This window comes from Gopherus evgoodei, chromosome 22 (assembly GCF_007399415.2).
Source record: "Gopherus evgoodei ecotype Sinaloan lineage chromosome 22, rGopEvg1_v1.p, whole genome shotgun sequence".
In the NCBI taxonomy this organism is placed as follows: domain Eukaryota; kingdom Metazoa; phylum Chordata; order Testudines; family Testudinidae; genus Gopherus; species Gopherus evgoodei.
The window spans coordinates 7,631,433-7,649,352 of NC_044343.1; the positions used below are offsets into that span (position 1 = coordinate 7,631,433).

The 17,920-nt window shown below is 42.2% G+C and overlaps 1 protein-coding gene across 1 annotated transcript in view; it reads right to left on the reverse strand.

Annotated features, from left to right (window-relative positions):
- KDM4B (lysine demethylase 4B) overlaps positions 1-17,920 on the reverse strand; it is a 168,234-nt gene that overhangs the window by 92,220 nt on the left and 58,094 nt on the right. The gene's annotated exons all lie outside the window — the stretch shown is intronic.

Consider the following 17,920-nt stretch of genomic DNA (forward strand, 5'->3'; position numbering starts at 1 on the left):
TTATTATGTAGCATCATAACATGTCACAGAGAGTGATTCATAAACTAGAAGAGAAAGGTTTTAAATGAGATTTAATGAGGTAAAATGGTGATACAATGCAGCAAAGCTCAGGAGTAAACAAGTATGGAGAATGAATTAAATTGTCTTTGGTAGAAAAGTTGCATACAAGATAAAATTGAACTTAACTGATAAGAAGCTCCAGGCTAAATCTCTACTTTATGAATTTATATGGCCTTTATCGAAGTAGTATCTAGGCACTCAACATAGGCAAAAGCTCAGCAGAACATATGGGACAGAAGTCCAGTAATTTATATGCTTATTTTTGATCTGAGAGATTGTCCCAAGGGTTACAAAATCCTCTATTCAAACAGAAGAGAGGATGGTTCAGTTCTAAGTACCTGTTCCTTAGCCAAATATCATCAATGGCTACACAAAGCTAGAAATGGGCCTCTCCTCTCTTTGCAAAGATGCAGAATCTTATCTCATCTCTTGGGAAAGGGGCAGAGAGGGCCACAATAGATTCTTAATATCTGAACTACCACCAAAAACATTAAAAGAACATTAAGGTCACAGTCACAAAGTCAATCATTTAGAAATCAAAGTGCCACAATTTCAGTTGCCTATGCTGCTTAAAGCTTGGCAAAATTACAGGCAACTGAAAACTGCGTCCTATGATAGGAAGAGTTGGGCAATCCTACTAAGCAGTGTTACCAGTTCTACCTATTATGAGGACTCTCAATTACATTAGAAAGCCTACATTTCTTCTAGAGGCCAGTCCCCTTCATATTGTTCCTCAGTTCTAAGAGTCATATATCCAGACTGCAAAGAATAACAGGGGGAAAGTTATATTTCAAACTCTCTTTGTATGAAACCAAAGTGAATTTCCGCATATAGCAATCTGGAGGTGCATGATCTAATGGAGGGAGGATAACAGGCAGTGCTTCAAGATTTAGCCTCTAAGATGATTTAAACTGGCAGCTTTTAAAATAAATAAAATAAATACAACAAGAAAAACACCATGCAGCATTTAATGTTACAGAATAAGATATTAATGTGCTCCCAGTACCTTTTGACAGCACTTGAAATTGTTTGATAATTATACAATTTAATTTGTCTTGGATAAAGCTAGTAGCTTTTATTTTTAAATGGCCATTTATCACTTACATAAAAGTGATAAAAATAATCCTAATCCAAAACTCCTTTGTGGGATTAATGTCCCTTAAATATGGGAAATGAAACATTCCATTTCTTCTGGGAAAACAATGAAGGATTGGGAAAGAACTAATTTATGTCTACAAGGCTGCTGCTGATTAATGTAATATCCCCAGTCTACAATGCTACTTTCACTTAATTAGTGCCTGTAACTGGGAGTTGTAAAGATAAGATTAATTGAATCCAGAGGATGTTAAAAGTTTAATACATTGACACATGGTCGTTGTGTTATCTTAAACTGCAGACTGCAAGAAGCTGAGCTGAGTCCATGGAGAGCATGAATAAGGGTTGCTTAGATAGGAATACAGGAGAACTGAATTTCCAGTGTGCTCAAAAAACTAGTGTAAAAATCTATAGGTCAACATCCCACCGCCACCACCACAAAACTCACAGGAGCACACAGTGCAACAATTGGTTCAAAATTTATAAAACTTTTTATTCTGATCAGGGCCGGCGCTTGCATTTATGCGGCTTAGGCAATTGCCTAGGGCGCCAGCATTATTAGGGGGCGGCATTTTGCCGGAGGGGGCGGCAGGCGGATCCGGTGGAGCTGCCGCAGTGGTGCCTGCGGAGGGTCCGCTGGTCCGCGGCTCCAGTGGAGCTGCCGCAGTCGTGCCTGCAGACAGTCAGCTGCTCGCACGGCTGCAGTGGACCTCCCGCAGGCACGTGGGAGCAGCCGACCGTCCGCAGGCAGGACTGCGGAGCCGGGGGACCAGCACGCGGGGCGGCGAAATGGCCGTATGCCTAGGACGCTCACACCCCTAGCGCTGGTCCTGATCCTGATCAGACTACTGCAAAGAAGAGGTGCTGTGCCATCTTACAGATTTACTCTTGGCAAGCAACAAAATCAGTCACAGAGTGGAATTAAAAGTAGGCTAAATTTTGCCTTCAGTTACATCCAACACAATCCCAATGAATTCAGTAGGGTTGCACTGATGTGTTTGTAGCAGGAATCTGGCCAACTCTGTTTTAAGACCAAAAAGGAGGAAAACTTTTCCTTTCAACTGTAAGTACTGTGTAGATTTGAGCTAACAAAGCCTATTATCCTCCTGCATTCACGTAGCTAGCACTATGAAAAATGGAAATTGCTTTAGGGATAAAATCTTTGACAAAAGTAGCTGGAAAAAAAAACACTACCGTTCAATAGCAGCTGCTGTAACCTCTTTCAGGTACTGTACCCATAGCTTGGACTCTGCTCAACAACAAAACATTTTTAATTTCCAAGACAGATGCTTTACTATACACCATCTCTGCAGGTACAACAGGATTACTTTCTGTCCATGATCCTCTTCCTCATGGCTCATGCACCACTTTAACACTTGGAGATTTCTACTTAGTGCTAAACAGTAATGTAATTTCACATTTAAAGCACTCTAGTTCTCATGCTGAGAGACAGATAACTTTGATGTTTGTCCTCAGGTTAAAACATCAAAATGTCATGAAAATCAAAATACTAATTCATTAACTTCAGGATGAGGTGTCAAAACAAAGGGAGATGTCAACTGCCCAGAAACATAAGGCTGGTCTACACTGAAAAGTTACGTTGGCATGCTGGTCTCTCTCAGGGATGTGAAAAGTCCACCCCCTGAGAGACGAAGTTAAGCTAACGTAACCCCCGCTGTAGACAGAACTGGGTCAATGGAAGAATTTTTCCATCAACCTAGCTACAGCCTCTTGGGGAGGTAGATTACCTACCTTCCCATTGCTGTAATAAGGCTTTGTCTACAACATTTCAATAAGTCGACCTACGCTACGCAGCTGGAGTCGATATAACTTAGGTAGAATTACTGCAAAGTGTACACTGCGGGCGGTCGACAGAAGAAACCCTCCCGTCGACTTACCTCACTCTTGTTGGGGGTAGAGGACAGAGTTCGACTGGAGAGCAATCTGCTGTCGATTTGGCAGGTCTTCACTAGACCCGCTAAAACGACTGCCGGTGGATCCATCTCAGAGCCTCAATCCTGGCTGTAGTGCAGACACAGCCTAAGTGTCTATACTAAAGTGCTACAGCAATGCAGCTACAGTGCTGCTGCTGTACTGTTTTAAGTGTAGACATAGCCACAGCTTCTGCTTGCTGCTCCAAAACCCTTCAGCACTGCAGGATTTATTCATCCGACCAATAAGTGGTCGCAGCAAGTTTTGAGAGATAACACTATCATCTCTCTAGTTTTCTGCTTTGGCGGATCGTTGCCTCCACCCCTCTATAGAAACATCTTGTAGGGCACACAGGTTAACAGTAAGAGATGGCCATTTATTTCAGACCAAAAAGGGCCTGTTTTTTTATGTTGGCAACTTGTGGGTCCTAAAGCAACTCTCACTGAAGATATGAAAATAAGTAAGTGTACTTAGCATAATGTCTTTGTGTCTAGACCTTTCCCAGAACAGGGACAATTCCATTCCCTTAATGAAATGGAGGACAACCTATGTCTTCCTCTGCAAGCCACATATACCAATCATGAGTTGAAATTACATGCCTCTTCTGGCCACTGAACTAGCCAATTCTATTATGGGCAGATGCAGACAGCAAGAGAGCTTCTTAAAGACAGACAGGAAGGGTCTCTCAAAATCCTCTAATCAAAAGTAACACCAAATAAACTGTTGGAGCTCTGAATATGTGCTTCTTTCAGGAATAAGATTTGTCAACAGATAGAGTCCTGCACTGACAATTAAGGGAACTGGTTCCCTTAAAAGCAGTGTGCAATCTAACAGAATCATAGAAATGTAGGGCTGAAAGGGATCTTGAAAGATCATCTAGTCCAGCCCCATGCACAGGCAGGACCTAGACCATCCCTGACAGGTGTGTCTAACCTGTTCTTAAAAACCTCTTGATGACAGGGATTCCACAACCTCTCTTGGAAGCATATTCCATTGCTTCACTATCCATATAGTTAGAAAAATTTTGCTAATATCTAACTTAAATCTCCCCTGATGCAAAGTAATCCTATTATTTCTTGTCCTACCTTCAGTGGACATGATCACCATCATCTTTATAACAGCCCTTAACGTATATGAAGACTATTTTCAGGTCACACTTCACTCGTCTTTTCTCAAGACTAAACATGCAGTTTTTTAAATCTTTTACCATAGGGCACGTTTTCTAAACCTTTTATCATTTGTGTTGCTCTCCTGTGGACAAGCCGGACAAACTCCAGATCTTTCTTAAAGAATGGTACAACACTCCAAATGAGCCCTCAGCATTGCTGAGTACAGCAGGTCAATTACCCCCGTGGTCTTATATACACAACAATCCTATTAATACACCTGAGAATGATAATAGACTTCACAACTGCATCATATTGTTAGCTCATATTCTATTTGTGATCCACTATAACCTCCACACCCCCTTCAGCAGTACTACCGCCTAGACAGTTATCCCCAATTTTATAGTTGTTCATTTGATTTTTCCTTCCTAAACGTAGTATTTTGTTTTTTATTTGCATTTCATCTAGTTCATATCAAACCAATTTTCCAATTTGTGACGGTCATTTTGAATTCTAATCCTGTCCTGCAAAGTCCTAGCAGCCCTTCCTACTTTGGTGTTATCTGCATATTTTACGAGGACACTCTTGACTCCTTTATCCAAGTCATTAATCAAAACATAGAATAGTACTGGACAGATCCTGTGGGACCCCACTAGATGTATCCCCCAGTTTTGACAGCAAACCATTGATAACTCCTCTGACTACACTCTTTCAATAAGTTCTGCACCCGCCTTACAATAATTTCATCTAGGTCACATTTCACAAGTTTGTTATAAGAATGTTGTGAGACAATGTTTAAAGTCTTACTAAAAATAAAGATATAGTGTGTCTAGAGGTTCCCTCCCTCCCCATCCACTAGGCCAGTAACCCTGTCAAAGGTGGAAATTAGGTTGGTTTGGCATGATTTGTTCTTAACAAAATCAACACTGGCTATTACTTATAACCCTATTATTCTCAAAGCGCTTACAAATTGATTTTTTAAAAACTTGTTCCAGTATCTTTCCCGGTATCAAAGTCAGGCTGACTGGACTATAATTCTCTGGATCAGCGTTTCCTAAACTTGTTGTGCCACTTGTGTAGGGAAAGCCTCTGGCAGGCCAGACCAGTTTGTTTACCTGCCATGTCCACAGGTCCAGCCGATCGCGGCTCCCGGTGGCTGCGGTTCCCTGCTCCAGGCCAATGGGAGCTGCTGAAAGAGGTGGCCAGTACGTCCCTCGGCCCGCACCGGTTCCTGCAGCTCCCATTGGCCTGGAGCAGCATTTCACTGCTCACCCTGAGATACAAGATTCTACCCATTACCATTTCTCTGAACTGTCTAGTCTCTGAAGTTTTGAAACAAATTTTAGTAGTTTTCTTGTACATATCGGTTCCTTTTTTATGTAAATATCTCTGGAGTTGTAGTTATTCCCTATTCTTCCTTAGAGCTTACTATTTGTATTGTTATAATGCCTACAGGCCCCATCAGAGACCAGAACCCCATTGTACAAGGTCTTGAACACACAAGAGATATATTCCCTGCCCCAAGGGACTTAAGGACAGGGCTATGTCGACACAGTCTTGTCGCTAAAAGTCATAGTGTGTAAACGCTCGTCAGCACTTTGTCATCACTTTTGTGGACAAAATACTTCCTCCCCCGCAAGCGGCATTCAGTTTGTTGGCAGGAGAGCACTCCTGCCAACAAAGCGGCATTCACACAGCAAAAAACTTGTGTCTTTCCGGGGGTGGGGAGGCTTTTTTAAGCTCCCGTGAAAGACAAAAGTTGTGTCGACAACTTGGCAGTGTAGATAAAGCCTAAGTTTCACCTTACCCTCTTGACTTATTATGCTTCTCACAATCCCACATCTTTCCTCTAGCAACTGTAGCACCAAGTTACAGGGAAAATTAAAAATAGCGTACAGTCGTAAATAAACAAGACCAAAATAAACCTGCTTTAATGCAGTGGTTATAGCTGCTTGGTGAAAACTTCACTATTTTGTATCTGTACTGTTTATTTTCCTTCACTGATAAGTATTTACAGTTGTTAGTACTGACTCTTTCCTTGTTGTTTGCAGCTCTCACTGTTCTGATCTCTCCAGTTCACTATGCAGTGTAATTCTCTCCTCCTGAGTATTTTTTCTACCCCTCTAGTTATGAACATCGTTGAATTTATTTAAAAAAATCAGACAGATAGACAAAAAGCAGATTTACAAGGGGAAGACAAAAAGAACAAGGAGTACTTGTGGCACCTTACAGACTAACAAATTTATCTGAGCATAAGCTTTCATGGGCTAAAGCCCACTTCATCAGTCAGGTACTGAGATTTTTAGTTTATCTGACCAAAAGAATCCCTGGTATCCTGAAAGGATCCTGAGCTGAGCTATAATCAGCAGGAAGTATCATTCTTGACAATTATCTGATGCTTCACTATTGACAGAAGCAGCATTGTGAATAGCTCACACTGAGTACAACCAAAAGGTAAGGGAACAATCAGCCTAACGTTGATCTAACCTTGATATGATGCTACACTGAACCATTACAGATTAGGGAGCAAGGATTTTCCACTCTGCACTGAACAGCTTCAAAATTAAACAGAAGGGATGGTGGCAGATAAACTATTTTAATAACCCTCAATAAGAACAATCCCTTTTTACAGACTGATTCTGCTACTGAGAAGACATCTGAGGGGACTCAAAAGGGATCACTGAAATGGTCTCAGTTTTACCCGGTATAGCAAGATGAGAGAGATCTCCTCCCAACCATTGCTTCCGGATTCCAGAATTTTTTATTAAAGCTCTTTCTAACGTGGTCTTCAGAGTCATAGGGTCTCTCCAAAACTTGATTCTGGTCTCATTTATTGACAAAAAAATTCAGGATCTCAGGTTCAGAAGGTGCTCAATCAAATGCTGAAGTTGTGTTAGACAGTCATTTCCACAGAGAGGTGGATTTTTTCCCCCTTTAGAGAGAGAGTTTAACTGGACAATCCCCTTTCTATCCTTAAGATGAAAGCATGAAAAAGATCCTGCATATTTGCGATGGAGGATGCTATTAATAGTGTAATTTTCTTAGTGTTTTGTTTATTCCCCTGGAATGGCTTGATAGATGTGAATAATTATCATACTATAAAAGCCAGGAAATGTGCTGTTTTCTATCACTCTAAATCATCAAACAAATAAAGTGTGAAACAGCATTTTTGAATACAATTTTCCCCTCTAATGGCTTAGAATTATCATCAGGAACAAGGAAAATAAATAAGCAAATGCCTTGCAAATTAAAAATTAAATGCACGTGTCATGAAACAGGCATAGACCAACCATTTTGGGGTACAAGGACCAGTTCAGAAGCCATTAGAAGATAACAGCAGGGGATTCACTTTTACTTCTAGCATCAGGTGTTCCTAAAGGGACTTTCCAATCTAGCCTATATTCTACCCTCAAGGCTGCTGCTTTGGGGCAGGGGGAAAAGGAAGAAATTTTAATTTTTTCTTGTTCCCAGTCACTGCAAGCTATTAAAAACTTCTCCATATCAGAACAAAGCTGGCTCAGGCACTCAGCCTGTTCATGCCCTCTCCACTGGGGTCTCCTTCTTTAAACTTAACTGCTTCCACTTGAAGCAATTCCCTAGCTTCTACAGAGCAACAGGCCATCTCTTCCCTCCATCCAAGCTTCTTTTGAAGCTTCCAGACCTTTTCTTGATACAGTTGTACCTCTTATAGATGCAAAATATCAGCTAGATTAGATACCATACCTCATCTACCCCCACAGCATGTCAGATTTCCAGTCTCCCTTCAACATCGAGCAATTAAGCATCAATTACCTTACTAAATCTTCATGCCCCCTTTTACTTCAACAGAATGGGCACCACAGGCAGGACGTTCAACTGCAAGGCTTTTGAAAGTGTCACTTCAGTACAACTCATGTTGGAGGGTAAGAAAGTTAATTTCACAGTGTCTGCACAAGGTCTGGACAAATAGGCCCCACACAGTTTAACAAGATATAATTACTGAAATAAGGAATGGAAACAAAATAGAACACCACATTTAAAATGCCTAAGACCACGCATCAAGCTGAGGGTTAGTTATCTGTCTTCAAAGCAGATTTACTCATGCCAAAAATAATGACCCTTAGCAGATTCAAATGCCAGCCTATCCCTCCCAGGTGACAGGCAGAATGGAAAGCCATTATTTCAATCTCCACAAAACATAAAAGTGTGTCCACAAATGCATAATCTGAACCCTAACCTCCATGCCTATAGCCCTGATAGCAACAACAATGCCCTTAAGAAAATCCTTTGATCAATCAAGAACATTTATATACAGTAGTAGCCACAATGAAACACCACCACCTACTGGTAGTGTCCTACCAAATTCATGGCCATGAAAAACACATCACGGCCGGTGAAATCTGGGCTTGTGTGTGCTTTTACCCTATAATATACAGATTTCATGGAGGAGACCAGCGTTTCTCAAATTGGGGGTCCTGATCCAAAAGGGAGTTGCAGGGGCGTCATAAAGTTATTTTATCGGGGTGAGGTGGTGGCATTGCCACCCTTACTTCTGCACTGCCTTCAGAGCTGGACAGCTGGAAAGTGGCAGCTGTTGGCCAGGTGCCCAGCTCTGAAAGCAACACCACGCCAGCAACAGTGCAGAAGTAAGGGTGGCAATGCCATACCATGCCATCCTTAATTCTGTGCTGCTGCTGGCGGCAGCTCTGCCTTCAGCTGCCCAGCTCTGAATGCAGTGCTGTCACCAGCAGCAGCACAGAAGTAAGGGTAGCAGTACTGCAACCCCACCTATAATAACCTTGTGACCCCTATCCCCCAACTCCTTTTTGGGTCAGGACCCCTACAATTACAACACCGTGACATTTCAGATTTAAATAGCTGAAATCATGAAATTTACATTTTTTAAAATCCTATGACCATAAAATTGACCAAAATCAACCGCGAATTTGGCAGGGCCCTACAGATTACTGAGCTATTTACAAACCAGTTTCCCAGCTGCTCTCTACCCCCACAAATCTACATTCATGCTAGAGCTTGAAGGTTGAGTATCTTTTTTAAGTGAAGCATTTATTATACTGATAGAAGAGAACATATGTCAAGGCATCAGAGCAAGAACAGAAACCTCTTCTGTTCATTAAGGATACATTGGCCAAATCAGACAGTCTCTACGCAAAAGAATAAATGGACACAAATATGACATCAGGAATCATAACATTCAAAAACCAGTAGGAGAACACTTGGACCTCACTGGTCACTCAGTAACAGACTTAAAGGTGGCAATTTCGCAACAGAAAAGCTTCAAAAACAGACTCCAATGAGAAACTGCAGAACTTGAATTAATATGCCAACTAGATACCATTAACTTAGGCTTGAGTAGAGACTGGGAATGGCTGAGTCATTACACAGATTGAATCTATTTCCCCATGTTAAGTATCCTCACACCTCTTGTCAACTGTCTAAAATTGGACATCTTGATTATCACTACAAAAGTTTTTTTTCTCCTGCTGATAATAGCTCATCTTAATTAATTAGCCTCTTAGAGTTGATATAGCTACTTCCATCTTTTCATGTTCTGTATGTATATATATCTCCTTACTATATGTTCCATTCTATGCATCCGATGAAGTGGGCTGTAGCCCATGAAAGCTTATGCTCAGATTAATTTGTTAGTCTCTAAGGTGCCACAAGTACTTCTGTTCTTTTTACTCTAGGATAGTTTGCAACCATTGTCTAGTCATTTACATAAAACAAATTAATTGCTCCTTCATCTAAGGTATACAAGTTATCCCTTCGCCCTCCAAAATGGTTCAAGTCTCTAATTTCCTCCTACTCAAAACTATATGGTTAGTCCTATTTTTTCCAGTCCAGGAAAACAGATCCAAGTTAGCGTTCAAAATTAGTCAAGACCACCTCCTAATAAAACAGTGAAGGTGGTGAGATATTAGACATGCCCACCATCTTCCTCTCCATAAGCCAGACACTCCACCTGTATACACACTCAGTACTCCCAAACTCAGAAGGACAACCAGGGCAGGGGCGGAAACAGGCCTGTGCGCTTTTTGCTTCCTTATAATGAAAAAGGTTGCCTGTCACGGTTTTGGGGGATATTTATTGGGTTGCTTGTTTTGTATTTGTGGTGTTTTTTTTTTTTTTTGGGGGGGGGGGTAGGGGAAGGTTAACATTAGAAGTATGAGGAATGTCAAGCCACTTCTTCCCTAACTTTTGCTGAAGAGCTCCTTGGTGGGAGAGGTCACAGAGGTCAAAACTACACATCCTCTACCACCTAAAATGAATGGGCAGGAGCTCTGAACCTTTAACAAAGATGTCCTTTCTCCAAAATGTTTAAGTGTTGCGTTAAATTGGTTTTAAACACAAAAACAGGATCTCATGTAGGAGTGGAGAGGTAATTTTATCTCTCTATTTGACACTGGTGTAACTTCACTTAGAATACACTGTCCAGTTGTGGTGCCCACAATTCAAGAAGAATGTTGATAAACTGGAGAGAGTTCAGAGAATTGACACAAGAATGATTCCAGGATTTAAACATATGTCTTAGAATAGTGAGACTCAGAGAGCTCAAGCTATTTAGCTTAATAAAGAGAAAGTTAAGGGGTGACTTGATTACAGTCTATAAGTAAAGATATGGGGAACAGATATTTAATAATAGGCTCTTCAATCTAGTGGAGAAACGTATTACACGATCCAAGGGCTGGAAGTTAAGCTAGACCAATTCTGGCTGGAAATAAGGTGTCAATTTTTGACAGTGAGGGTAACTAATCATTGGAACAATTACTAAGGGTCACGGTGGAGTCTCTGTTATTACCATTTTTAAATCAAGATCATGTGTTTTTCTAAAAGATCTGTTCTAGGAATTATTTTAGGAAAATTTGATGTCACGTGTTATATAGGAGATCAAGGCAGATGATCCCAATGGTCGTTATGGTCTTGGAATCTGAAGTTTTAAACAACTAAAAATCCATTATTTTCTCAATTGCTCAGCTTTCACTATTGACTCTGGTATTGTTTTCTTAGTTCTTCAGTCAAAAGTGTCTTTCAGAGCAGAAAATCTTGAATTTCTAACAGCTTGGGGTGGGAGGCTAATCCTTAAGCAATTGAGAGAGGAAGGAACTTTTAGCCAGATTTTTAATTTGTGTTTTTCTTAACTCCTACAACTACCTAACATACTGGGAAACGGGTGTCTCTGTTGAAGATTCATATCACCACATTCACAGATATCCCTCCCTCCCACCCCCAGTCATCCATGAAAACCAAATGTCATACTCCTGTTTCTAATGGGGGAGGGTGGGGGAAGAAATAGAAGATAACAAACAAATCCACTTTTCTGGCCTTTATCCATAATGAAAAGTGGGGGGAGAGAGCTAGGAGGAGGGAGAGCACAAGCCTAATATTTTTAAAATCCTTTGTTGGTCACCTTTATTTTAAAACAAAAAAATAAAAAATAAAAATAAAAAAACTAACCTTAGTGGGTCTCGCAAAGCACAAACAGTATTTTTGCCCTTACTAGGAAGGCTAGGAGAATATTTATAATAGTTGTCCAAATAGTGTCAACATTTGGTCTGCAAGTTAAGGCCAACTTAAGAATGAATTAGAAACACTGCAACTGCTCCAGGTTTCCCCATTAATTCACAGTCCTTCACCACCCAAGTAATAAATTCAGTCACCAAAGGCAGGCCCCAATTCACTTACTTCTCCTCACTGATATCCGAAACTGTCTGAAACTGAACAATATCTGCTTTAAGCAACCATCTTTTAACATCAGAGGATCACCATCTGGAAAGGAAAACCTCTGCCTCCCTGTCTGCCCCCTTCTGTTGTGAATCTTTTACATTATGAATACACACACTTGCTTTGGAGATAAGATCTCACACGGATCAGAGAGTTCCTTGTTCCGAGGAAAGAACCTTAATGTCTGCAGTTTTATCTTTAATGGATCATTTTATGGGACAATGGATGATGGAATTTAGTATCTTTAACCAGCAGTGTCAATGATTTCAAATAATGACATTTATTGAAACACACAAGTGCACAAGATAAACACAGACTAGGGAGTATCTGCTCAGAAAACCACAATAAAGTGTAAATAGGTAATGACAGAACTAGATTACAGATACACAGACATCAAATAAACCCACATTATAAAGGCAAAGGAAAAATAAGCTCTGCAGACAGGTGGTCAAATACAATCTTGTGGGAGCCATCACAGGAGGAAGATCAGGACAAGTGACTGCAGTACAGGCTGCACAGTCACCCTTAGGCTCTCTGCAAATTGCTCTGCAAGCTGCACACACAGATCTCAATGAAATTAACATGTGCACAGCATGAACACAGATCAGATGTTCCCTGGTGATTCACAGTGAACATAAGAAAGGAGCACAGAACAAGGAGGAAGCCTTTTCCTCTTTAACATGGTATTTGCTCACAGCCATCCCCAGCTGTTCAGCTGGGGTCCAAATGAGTGAGGCCTTAAGCACAAGGCGGAAAGGAAAACTTGTTTAAGAGTGGGATAAGCATAAGTAACACACTAAAGAATCCATATGAATTCCTTTATTTACAATAATAATTGGTGGAATGGAGATTAGAGGGTGCCTTGCTATAGGAACAGGTGCAAAAAGAGAGAACCAAGAGAGGTGCCCTGTGTGGAAAAAGTGATGTGACCTAAAAGCATCAAGAAAAATTTAAGATGTTTGCAAGAGTACATTTGATTTCTCTGGCCTGCAACTACATGAAGTCCTTCTTTGTCTTATTATACCCCATTTAACAAACAGAAGAACCTTATTGTTGCAGTAACAGGCAGCTAAACTGCCAAAAGCCGGCCCTCTAGATTAAACAAGAGCTTTCATCTCCACCTCAACAGTACCATCATTTTACAAGGCATTTTATATATGCAAAGACAACAATGAGCCACAATCTGCTTTGTTACATCCATAGTCACAGAAGTTACTTCCAATTGACATCAGCCTAATAGTAGAATTTGTTCCACCCTCTTGCCATCCAAATCGCCACTTCACAGATTTCATGATAATGAGAGGTATCTGGAGGTGGAGCCAACAGTAGTTCTGATGCAGGATTCAGGTTGCCATTGAATAAGCCTTTATAGTGGAAGCAATCTGGCCCCAAGGCACAGGTTACTGGAGACTCAATCCACTACCCACCAATAAAGTTTGCACCATCTTGTGCTGGGATTTCCTAATTCTAAATTACATCTCAGAACACACAAGTTCTGCAGCCTGTGCAGTTGGGAATTGGTCCTGCTTTGAGCAGGGGGTTGGACTAGATGATCTCCTGATGTCCCTTCCAAATCTGAGATTCTATGATTCTATGATCTCTTCAGCTGTATCTTATCATATCCAGAAGGAAGTTTTGCCTATTTAGGAAGGAAAGAGGTAGAAAGAGTATCCATTGCTGAAAACCATAGCCACAGACTCTGTGGATGTTCTGAAGCTGGAGCACCCATGAGAAAAAAAATGGTGGGTATTCGGTACCCAGCAGTCACAACTGTGTGTGTAGATGGGGTGGGGGCAGGGGGAGAGAATGACATGTTCCTCCACAAAAAAAGCCTGACTTTCCCGGCCAGGAAAATTAAGATCCTTCCATTATTCACAAGGGAGAGAAGACCACCTTGGTGCTCCTGGTAACTCTTGGCAATATAAAGGGCATTTCATACAGGAACATGCTGACATTTCCTTACCAGAAGTTAGCTTGGATAAAAAAGAAAATGCCAAAATAATTCTTCTTTCACTGTCAGGCTGGCTATACAATCCTGTCTATCCTACATGCACAAGATCCCACCCCCTAGCCTTTGATATCAGAGACGACAGAGTGATTTGGACAAGGTGTACAACTTGAGGGTGAAGTCCCTGTGAGGGGAGAGCCAAAGAGTGCTGCCTGTGCTATACATTTTCTACAACTTCCTGGCTACGCTGGCCCCTTTAGTCACAGCATTAAACCACTTCTCCAAGTGAGGAGTTAACACAGAGGCCTCCATCCATTGTTCCACAACAGGAAATTTAATAAATTCTTATGGATTAAAATGAAAAACCTCAACCTGTGTTATCAGCAGTTCAGTGTGTCAGATAAAAGTGCACTCACATTTCACAGATTTCCAATTCTTCTGTCTTCTGGACAGGGTCCCAGTTTTAAGGACTACTAGGTCAGATTCACCCGTACAACTTATCAGCACTAACTGAAGCCGCCTTCTTACTAGTAAGGCACCTTAAAATGCCTATAAAACCTACCAAAATACCCCCAAAACCCTCCACAATACTATCCTATACTTCCAACAGCCATTTCATGGGGGCAGAACAGAGTAGAAGTGCAGCACAGAAAGAAACATAGTGCAATGTTTATTGGCAGAAAGTCTAGAAAGATTAAGAGATCTATTTCCTCCTTAATCAGCGTATGTAACTCTTATTAATGCTAGCCAGAATTACGCACATGCACTGTGGGGGGAGACGACTAAGTGCCTGGCAATACGTTAACAGATGTTCTTATCCTGTACCAACTAGCCTGCAAGAGCTGTCCCCTTCACTGGGCACTGAAAAACGCATTCACCCCCCTTGTTGCTCTTGGAATGGAGCAGAACAAAATGCCTGCAGCAGAACAAAACAAATCTGTCCATTTGTGATGGTGGCCTCATCTGGAAGCCTCTCCCCCTTTCTTTTTTTTTTTTTGGTTGCTCTTTTAAATGAATTTGAAGAGGAGAAGCAGCCCATTCTAGCAGGAACTTTACAGCATAGAGGGCTTTGCTGTGACAAAATATCCTTTCACATGACAATAGCACCTTCCAGTCTGAAGTCAGTATCCCTGCTCCAGTCCCCCACTGCACTGAAGAGTAAAATTAAGAGGTATTCCAGATAACATACAGGTCAATGAGAGGCTTCCCTAGGTTCCTTTATGCCTCCCAACCCCCCAGGTCTAGTGAAGTGCATTTTTAATAACCTTCCTCACACAGGAGGAGGATTAAATAGTTGATTCTTACATAGAACTTAGTTGGTGTAGAGCACTATAAATATCAGACACTGTAGGAATTCTGCTATTTTAAATTACTCTTTACTCAGAAGAGGAAATTGATCTGAGATGGCACAAGTGCAGTAAAAATAAAAACTTGACTCATGCCCAAATATTAAGAAGGCATGAATGAAAACAGTCCTCCAGTGCCATTGGTGGGTCCTTTCAGTCTTAGCCAGCCCATTTGCCATTGCCACATGAAGCCAGAGTCTACAAGCCCATTCTCCCACAGGGCTCAAGTCAGATGAGGCTGAGAGGATTATATGGAGAAGGAAAACACTTCTATTTCCTTCACATCTTGTATCAATGACAGAGTGCACTGTTCAAAAGCCTAAGTTATTAAAACCAATCTGTGATCCTGTCAGACTTCCATAGATCAGGTTTGAGCTTTGAGCAGACACTTGCAAAACAGAAGATTGAGTTTCAGCAAGAGCCTTCTCTCTCATCAAAGATGGGCCTCTCTCAATCCAGACTGGGGCTATATAGCTGTGATGAATTATTCGTGCTGGGGGAGATGGCAGTTCATGCATTATACACTAAGCCAGCAGAATTGGAACGCATTTAGACACACTGCTGTAGAAAAAGGAATGAAATCAATTATTATTAATCATGTTTATTACAGTAGTGCCTTAGGACTAACCAAAAATGGAGGGGCCCCACTGTGCTAGGCACTGTACAAACACAGTAGTAGACAGTCCTCGCCACGAAGAGCTTACAACTTAAATAGACAAGACAGGTACAGGGTGGGGGAAAGGAGCATAACAAGCCAAATGAACAACACGATGACAGGAAATGTCGTATTAGCGCCATTATTTTTGGAGAACAGGAGAGGTAGTTATAGGATGATCAGCTAAATGAAAAGAAAAGCAAGTGGCAAGGGGACATTGAAGGGAAGTGGGATGAGGGGAACAGAGCAGGGAGCAGAGGGTAAGAGGGGCAGCTGTGGAATGGAGCTGAGGTGAAGCGACTGAGGGAAGAGGATTTAGATCAAAACAGCCAATCAACTAGGGCAGACGATGCCCAGCCAAAACTGTAAGTTATTCTTTCAGTGTTCCAGGCTCCTGGTTTCGCTCCTTCTATAGTTGCTCTGAACAGCTGGAACCTCTGGTTGATTCCTCTCTGCATTGTTTCCTCAAGACTAGACAAATTAGAGGACTGGGCCAAAAGAAACCTGATGAGGTTCAACAAGGACAAGTGCAGAGTCCTGCACTTCAGACGGAAGAATCCCATTCACTGTTACAAACTAGGGACCGAATGGCTAGGAAGCAGTTCTGCAGAAAAGGACCTAGGGATTACAGTGGACGAGAAGCTGGATATGAGTCAACAGTGTGCCCTTGTTGCCAAGAAGGCTAATGGCATTTTGGGCTGTATAAGTAGGGGCATTGCCAGCAGACTGAGGGACTTGATCATTCCCCTCTATTTGACATTGGTGAGGCCTCATCTGGAGCACTGTGTCCAGTTTTGGGCCCCACACTACAAGGAGGATGTGGAAAAATTGGAAAGAGTCCAGCAGAGGGCAACAAAAATGATTAGGAGGCTGGAGCACATGACTTATGAGGAGAGGCTGAGGGAACTGGGATTGTTTAGTCTGCAGAAGAGAAGAATGAGGGGGGATTTGCAGGAGCGGCGCCAGGGTTTTTGCCGCCCTAGGCGCAGGGCCGGCTCTAGCCATTTCGCTGCCCCAAGCTGGTCCCACAGCTCTGGTGGACCTGCCGCAGGCATGCCTGCGGATGCTCCACCGGAGCCGCAGGCCCAGTGGACCCTCCGCAGGCACGCCTGTGGGAGGTCCACCGGAGCAGCCTGCCGCCCTCCCGAATCCTGGCGCCCTAGGTGACCACCTAGGTAGCCTAAATGGAAACGCCGGCCCCGGGGATTTGATAGCTGCTTTCAACTACCTGAAAGGGGGTTCCAAAGAGGATGGATCTAGACTGTTCTCAGTGGTACCTGAAGACAGAACAAGGAGAAATGGTCTCAAGTTGCAGTGGGGGAGGTTTAGGTTGGATATTAGGAAAAACTTTTCACTCAGAGAGTGGTGAAGCACTGGAATGGGTTACCTAGGGAGGTGGTGGAATCTCCTTCCTTAGAGGCTTTTAAGGTCCAGCTTGACAAAGCCCTGGCTGGGATGATTTAGTTGGGGATTGGTCCTGCTTTGAGCAGGGGGTTGGACTAGATATTTCCTGAGGTCCCTTCCAACCCTGAGATTCTATGATTCTATGACTACATTGTGGGGGAAGGGAAGCATCACCTGCGCTCACAGTGTGTGGGAAGATCTCCCATGCACAGTTCTAGGGATGTGGGGATGCTGAGGGAGGGGTGGCCCAGCAGGGCCCCCTTTTACATCCTCTCCTGCAGGGCAGCAGTCTCTGCTTTGACTGCTCCTACTGGCTGGAGAGTCTCTCTGAAGGCTTTTCCCCCCCAAGAACACATGGGGGGCACCACTTGGGTTCTGGTGCACAGTACATGTTGGGACAATTATCAGTTTACCAAACGTCCACAGCAATGTAACACAATCATTTAAACACTTATCTGATTAAAGAGAATTTCTTATTGTTTCAACTGTTGACTCCTGCTCTGGGCAAAGAAACAAGGGCGACAGTTCAGTAGCTGAATAACGATTCCTCATGGGCAACTGTTTGGTTCTCTAATGGCATTAAAACCATTCAACTCATCCTAGCTTCAGCCTCCCTATAATACACCAGTTCTCTGGAACCTAAGAACAA